This window comes from Scardinius erythrophthalmus (assembly GCF_964197995.2).
Source record: "Scardinius erythrophthalmus genome assembly, chromosome: 6".
Lineage (NCBI taxonomy): Eukaryota > Metazoa > Chordata > Actinopteri > Cypriniformes > Leuciscidae > Scardinius > Scardinius erythrophthalmus.
The window spans coordinates 14,705,237-14,712,765 of NC_138226.1; positions in this window are offsets into that span (position 1 = coordinate 14,705,237).

Consider the following 7,529-nt stretch of genomic DNA (forward strand, 5'->3'; position numbering starts at 1 on the left):
GATAAATTCTATAATAATTGTTATTATATAAAAAGTTATTGTATGATTTACGCATTATCCTATCAGAATGTATACAGGCAAATTAAACTAAACTAAATGAGTTTCTTTTTTTAACCAAATATCAGTAATAATACAAAAAGGAGAGAGAATATGAATTAAATATATTGTTCATTCTAATTAACGAAATTAAACAAATGTATGCTCAACTTTTGCGCACTTAAAAAGCGTTCGCCACTGTCCATTTGCGTTCAAATTAAAATTATGTTTATCTTAACCCGGTAACGGAACACTAATCATTGATAAAACAGGCAGACAGACTGAGTCAAAATATAAATATAGTCATATAGAAAACAAGTTGATTGAGATAGAAGGAATGTGTCACAATGTCTATTCCGTAATTTGGCACATCTATGACATCGAGCTGTGGAATTCGCCTTCATTTCCTCACTTCTCATGTCACCTGTGAACACCCTTACCTGTCAAAGCAAACAATTCTTCTGCTTTGGGCAGCTTTCCAAATGAGACCAAAAATAGATTTTCTCATTAACTTTTATGAAGGCCATCATTCTGGGAAAAATTAAGATTACCCTCATGTTTTTAAGCCTCAAGGAGACGATCATTTATTTAGAATGCAAAAAACGCAGTTGCTGTCTTGCACTACACAAAATATACAGAAAAAGAAAATGCGAGATGGAGGGAATAAATAAAGGAGCACCGTGGAATACATAACTAAACGCCAGCAGCTGGATGGCAGATTGCTCTTTCTGTTGCAATGTTTTCCAAGGGATTTTTGAGCTGGAACGATACGGAGTGAAGCTGGCTTTTGAATATTCATATTTGCTACGTGTTTATTTGTTTTTAAATCCATTATATTATATTATTATAATAATTCACCATATTAATTTTGCACAGCAAAAAAAGGCATTTATTTTTATTTTATATGGACAAACTGATTATTTTAAGAGATATTTTATTGATGTATACTGTTTCATTTGCATATTTTATTTGCAGATTTATCCTAGATGGGCATTTCAATAACATCTTCATTTCACAACTAAATAGTCTAAATGCAACAAAAAAGGCCTCATAAACAACAACAAATCTTTTTACGCAAGTTTCCAAGCTTCAATAAAAAAAAGTTTCATTACATCCACCCAGTAGCAGTCAGTGTAATACTAATTTCGACTCCAGATTGAGCTCCATGAAAGCAAACAGGCTGCTGATGTCTTGTCTTCCTTCACTAACATCTGCTTGTTAGTAATCTTCAGCCGCCTCGCCCATTTGCTCCGCGTAAAATGCAATTACTTCGAAAGGTAATGAGAATTACACGCTATCACGTTTCCAAATTAATCAGAGCAGCACCTCCCCCGCGGAGCCACTGAACAGAGAACACCTTAACGAGGGTCTCCTCTCACTCACTGATTACTGACACATAGGCTACTGTATTTACAGATACTAATAAGCATCACTAATAACGCACGGACAAATATTGCAAAGCAAATCTACCTAGCGTGTCATCATTCAGTGATCAGGAAGTGCCAATATAAGGGTTCTTAATTATGCCGCTGAATAATGATTCACAGATCAGTTCACTTAAACAAAATGACAGAGACAATAAACTGAATGTACATAATCTGCTACTATTAGAAAAAGTTATTATATAGGCTAAATGAAACTTTTTGAATAGATAGCTAACATTTATCCATGCCAAACTAGAGCAGCCTCATGCATAGCATTTCCACAGATTGTTTAGTCTTTAATATTTATGTGTGTGTGTGTGTGTGTGTCGGTTTTAAACTCAGATCTTAAAACCACTCTTAAATCCTCTGATTCAGCACAGATGTTGGGCCATTCAGAGGCAAACACTGGGCCTTGTTAGTCCAAAGGATTAGACGGAGAGGATTGAAGAGATGCATCAAATGTGGTGGAAAAACACAAATAATGTAAATAAATTAAAAAAAAAACAGCCAAAATAAGCAAATAAACAAAGTGCATCTGTAGCATTGTGGGACAAAAGAAAGTAACAAGAAAGAGAGACTGGGAGAGAAGTAAAGTTATCCTCTTGGTCTCCTTCAATTCTAAAATGTGTTTCTCGGCCTCTCAGTTTCATTGATCCATCATCGTTATTGCAAGTGTCAGTCATTCATCACATAATCATTCCAAGAAGTGCATTTTAGAGGAGAAGCAGACGGATGATTTGAGGAACCTGTACAGTGGCCATATGAGACCACACGTCCCCTGAGACAAGTGTTTATCTCACCCTCCATCATCTGTTCTTCCTTATGTAACACACCCCATGGAGCCGAGGACATCCTCATGTAAAAGACATTTTTATTTTAGTTCATTGAGATTCATTAGGAAAGTGTCATGTGATGATTGCATAATTAATCAGTCTGATTAGTAAAAATAAAATGGATTGGAAATATACAGGCATAAATGGGCAATACATTTTTACATTAATTAATGAATTTAGATGTTAATTTGATTTAATTTAGATACTGCTTGAAGCACTTTTTCCAGTTTAGAATGAGAATAAAATGTGTTAAAGGAGAACTCCGGTCAATTTTAACATTGAGCTAATTTTTTTTGTAAACTTGGAGTGCTGTCAATACAGAGAACAACGACACAAATCGGTGTAGCCTACACCGTGTTATCCTCTTTTTAAAATTTGCACCCTGTTGACTTCAATGGGGCAATATTTAAACCTGCTTTTAGCCTCTTAACATCCTTGATGTGTCATTACAAGTGCACAGCTAATGTGAGTGATTCCTTCAGAGTGATCACGGGTGAATCTGACTGCAGTAGATGTGAAAGATATTAATAAAAATGATGTTATTTCAGCCAGCGCACATACCTGTATTTTCTTCCTGTTTTCGGTCGAAGTCCATAGTAATCGATTGTCGAGTTCACACGCATAGGTTTAGTTACCTATGATCACGCGCGTGAACTCGACAATCGATTACTATGGACTTCGACCGAAAACAGGAAGAAAATACAGGTATGTGCGCTGGCTGAAATAACATCATTTTTATTCATATCTTTCACATCTACTGCAGTCAGATTCACCCTGTTCACTCTGAAGGAATCACTCGCATGACCTGTGCACTTGTAATGACACATCAAGGATGTTAAGAGGCTAAAAGCAGGTTTAAATATTGCCCCATTGAAGTCAACAGGGTGCAAATTTTAAAAAGAGGATAACACGGTGTAGGCAACAACGATTTTTGTCGTTATTCTCTGTGTTGACAGCACTCCAAATTTACAAAAAAATGAGCTCAATGTTAAAATTGACCGGAGTTCTCCTTTAAGCAGTCTTTTGATGTTAAAACATCAATATCACAACAGTGTGATGTACATTATATTTTTAACATTATACCCAGCACCTGGGTAAACATTATAAAAAATAACCCAGAAAAATTACCCAACAGACTAAACCAAACATTTAGGTAAAAAAAAAAGAAAGAAAAGTTTTTCAAGTTGTCTCTGTTGCAACTAGTGCTATTGGGATTTTGGGAGCGGGAGCGAGAGACAGCCAGCATTTATGCAGCGCAACTTTGTGTTTGTTTGCAGGTCATGAGCTGGGGTGCTGTGTGCACCTACAAGTCTATGATTTAAAGCCAATGCACTCTCATACAGCCTGGATCAATGTGTTTACTGAAAGAGACTAAGACAGATGGAGCAGAGAAATAGAGAGAAAGAAAAGAGACTCAAAGATAGCTAGAAAGATGTGCATTAGGAATGTTTGAGCGGTTAAAGAAAGAGGGGATAATCCTGTAAGGGGCTGAACTCTTGGATATTCATGACTGGCCGAGTGTGGATGCGCTGTGAAAAGAGGACAGGGCCAGGACAACTTAGCATCAAAGAGCACCATGGGAGCTCTGCAGGCCAATGAGGGTTTGTGGCTGCTGGACCTTTTGTTTGTGGCTTTGTTGCTGTCCAGCTGAACCCTTTCAGAGACATGATCTTATGAGCAGTGTTCCTCCTTCAGAAAAAAAACTGTGTGTGTACCCGATAAACTCTAAATGACTTTGTCCTGCAATCTGATCCTGTTCTGGCATATGTCTCTCCGTTTCAATCCACAGGGGAACACGCTCTTGTTCTCTCTCCTTCTGCAAAATCATATTAGTAACTTTATGGAGTGAGAAACTTTCTCTGCCCACTTCTGTCGCCACACACACACACTTTCACGTGCAAGCTGTGTCTTGTATTGCTGCGTTTAGATGGTGTGTGTTGTGTGTGCATGTGTCAGGGCGGTTGATGGATGGTTGGGTGATAGAGGTGTTCCGCTCTCAGTTTGCATGGGTCGCCTGACTCTTCTTTTCTCTCATTTATCTTCACTCGTTTTCAGCCGCCTTGACAAGCATCTGAGAATCCATCCTTCATCAGGCCTGAATGGACGGCAGACCGACACTATAGTGAAGTTTCAACACCAAAAAGCTAAATTAGCTCGGAAATTTACTCTGTACGCATGCTATGTTCATTATCAAACAATGGAGCATCACAAAGCTTTGTTGCCTATATCGTGAATTTTGTTTGGTTAATTATTTTTTTCCTATTAAATTTTACTCCAGTGACTTTCTGCCCTTTAGCCTATGATCTTGACAGTGGGTGTGTGTGCTTCCGTTTTTTTTTTTTCTTTTTTTCTCTGGCTTATTGCTTTTCATGTTGTCTCGTTTGTTCAGCAAGTCACTGAGTTATTCCTTGTCTTCTCTTCAAACCTAATGTGATGTCAACTCATCTATCACATCCCATGAGCTTTCACGTTCCCTTATGGAAGGGAAGTTCAATCCAAAGTCTTTTTTAAAGCAAATGAGCCCATCTTGTCAGCCGTTTTGGTAATGGCCCTGGCTAGACATTGACTTAGAAAAAGAATGAAACTGGCCAGAAGTGTTTATAATCCTTAAGTTTCAATAACATCAAATCACCAACATTGGCAACCAAACCATTTTTTGGGGGAAGATTTAAAGGGATTAAGGGGAATAAAGAGTAAAAGAAGTAGAATTCATTGTAAAGTAATTCATTTGAATTATTTGCAAATAATATTTTTATTTTAAAATATGAAGATGGCTCAGTTAATGTTTCTTGTATTGTCACATTGAATGATGAATTAGTTAAAAGGATTTTCAATTAAAAAATGGCAAAACTTCGAAGTAGCTTGCATCACTGGATATTACTTGGGGTTGTTTAACATTTCTGTCCCAAAACATTAGGATGTTTAGCATATTAAATGTTTATCTACTTACATCTTGCCCTCTTTCACTGTTAAGCATCGCGATGGAATTCATCTTCAGCTTTGTGAATAGTAAAGCCCACCTTCTTTAATTTGATGACAATAATTTTGCAGTGCAGTGCAAAAAGTGCAGTTAGACCTCTAAAGCGGACCATCCTAAAAAATGTACTTAAGAATAAGAGCATGCATACTGAAGTGTAGCAGAGCAGCTTCAAAAAGATCAAATATTGGGGAGACAATAAGGCCAAATGTGATTATTGGGAGGGACCCTTAAAAGTCTATGGTGGTTATAGCCCTGGCACTGTGTTCATATTCAAATTAACACTCACAAATGTTGTACTACAGTAACACATATAAACTAAAACTGCCTGAATGAGAATATCAATCTATACAGAAGCTTTGCAACACACAGCTATAATGGTGGATTGGAGATACAGAAGTGTTCGTAGAAAGCTCAAAAACACTTTGGGTGGGAATTGATCTTGTTACCTCACCACTCAATTTACATGTCAATATCGATAAAGAAGTGAATGACGAAGCGAACTGACTCAACGATCTTTGCATTTATTCCTGTAAAGAGCTCAACAAAAAGGTGAGAAAAAAACTTTAAAAACCATGAAATGGAAATCTGCCTCACAAAAGGTTTACTTTTTGTTGTTGTTGCATGAAGCCTTTTGGCACGGCGTTCTGCAATGCATATGTTCAATGTGACGTGTCAGAGTGAGTGCTCTTATTAGTGAAATGTGACACACATGGCAGCTGGCACTGAGTAGCCCGTGACAGCTATAATCAGTGTGTCCTCAGCAGGACCGCTTCAGAGCGTGTGTTTAAAGAATGATTCCCAACACTCTCTGGACGTCACTGACTGTGTATGATTTTGAAACAGTGTCAACTGTTCTTCGGGCAACTTGACAAAAGGCCCATGGGGTGACTCTTCGCCTGGATTCATCCATCTGAGAAGCCAACCGTTCTGTCCAGGCCAACCTTTCCCAGAGCATGCTGGGAGTCACAATACCCAGCCTTCAGCTCATTGGTTCCGCCCTATTAACAGCTTGTAATCTTCTCATATCCATGGCCGCCGGCCCAGAGCAACACGTCAAGCAGCGTTCGCAGTGCTCTGAAGCTCTAGACAGCTCACCTCCCCCATGTCAACTGTTTTACAGCATCTCCACGAGATACACACTCATTTTTAGAAGCTACTTTGTGGAGAACGTGAAACGTTTGATGGAGGTTTAGGCCCTCCTGCCTCACCCTCCACACCTGCTTCCCTCCAGGGGAGAGAAAGAGAGAATAAAGTTGTGACATCTGTTAATTTCTCATTAGAACTTTTCTTTATGCAGGTTTGTTGGTGTGCGAGACAGCTCCGCAGTACGTGCAGTACGGACACAAGCTGGCGAAGGGCTGGCCAGCCGGCGGTTGAAATATCACGCTCGGCATTTAGCAGACGTTTCTCGGCGTCCATGGTCTGGTAATGAATATGGAAGCAGACCTTCTCCATTTCAATGTTGCGGATTTTTTGCATCAGCTTGTGTTGTGACCTTCCACATCATGAAAAACAGTTAGCAGTGCAAGCTGTCAAAGTTAGCACAGGTAGTCCAACTTCTTTATGCCCAATTGTTTTTGTTTCTGGGCAATTAAGCGCAGGTGCCTGTCACAGAGGTATTGTGATGTTTCTGCTGGTGCACAGATTTATTTTTGGTCTTCCGTCTTGCCTTTGTGCTGCACGATCCTTCACCTTAACACAAGAAATAAGGAAATGGATCGGGAAATTTGTCCTAAAACTTCAGAGGGTATCTGTATGTTTAAGGGAAAGAAATTTACAAAAATAAGACTTTTTAAATAATAAAATAATTAAAAAGTTTTTAATTAAAGACCATATTAAACAATTTAAGACCATATTTGTAACGATTCATAAGTAGTAAAGGTTTCAACACTACATAATTTTTTTTATACAAATTAGTAATAAAGGTATATACAAACCTGTTCAACTGCTCATTAATGCAATATCTATTCAGCCAATCACGTGGAAGCAACTCAATGCATTTAGGTTTGTAGACATGGTCAAGACGATCTGCAGAAAGGTGATTTTAGTGACTTTAAATGTTTGTTGGTGCCAGATTGGCTAGTCGGAGTATGTCAGGAAATGTTGATCTACTGGGATTTTCAGGCACAACTATCTCTAGGGTTTACAGAGAATGGTCCGAAAAAGAGAAAATATCCAGTGAGCGACAGTTCTGTGGGCAAATATGCCTTATTGATGCAAGAGGTCAGAGGAGAATGGCCAGACTGGTTCGATCTG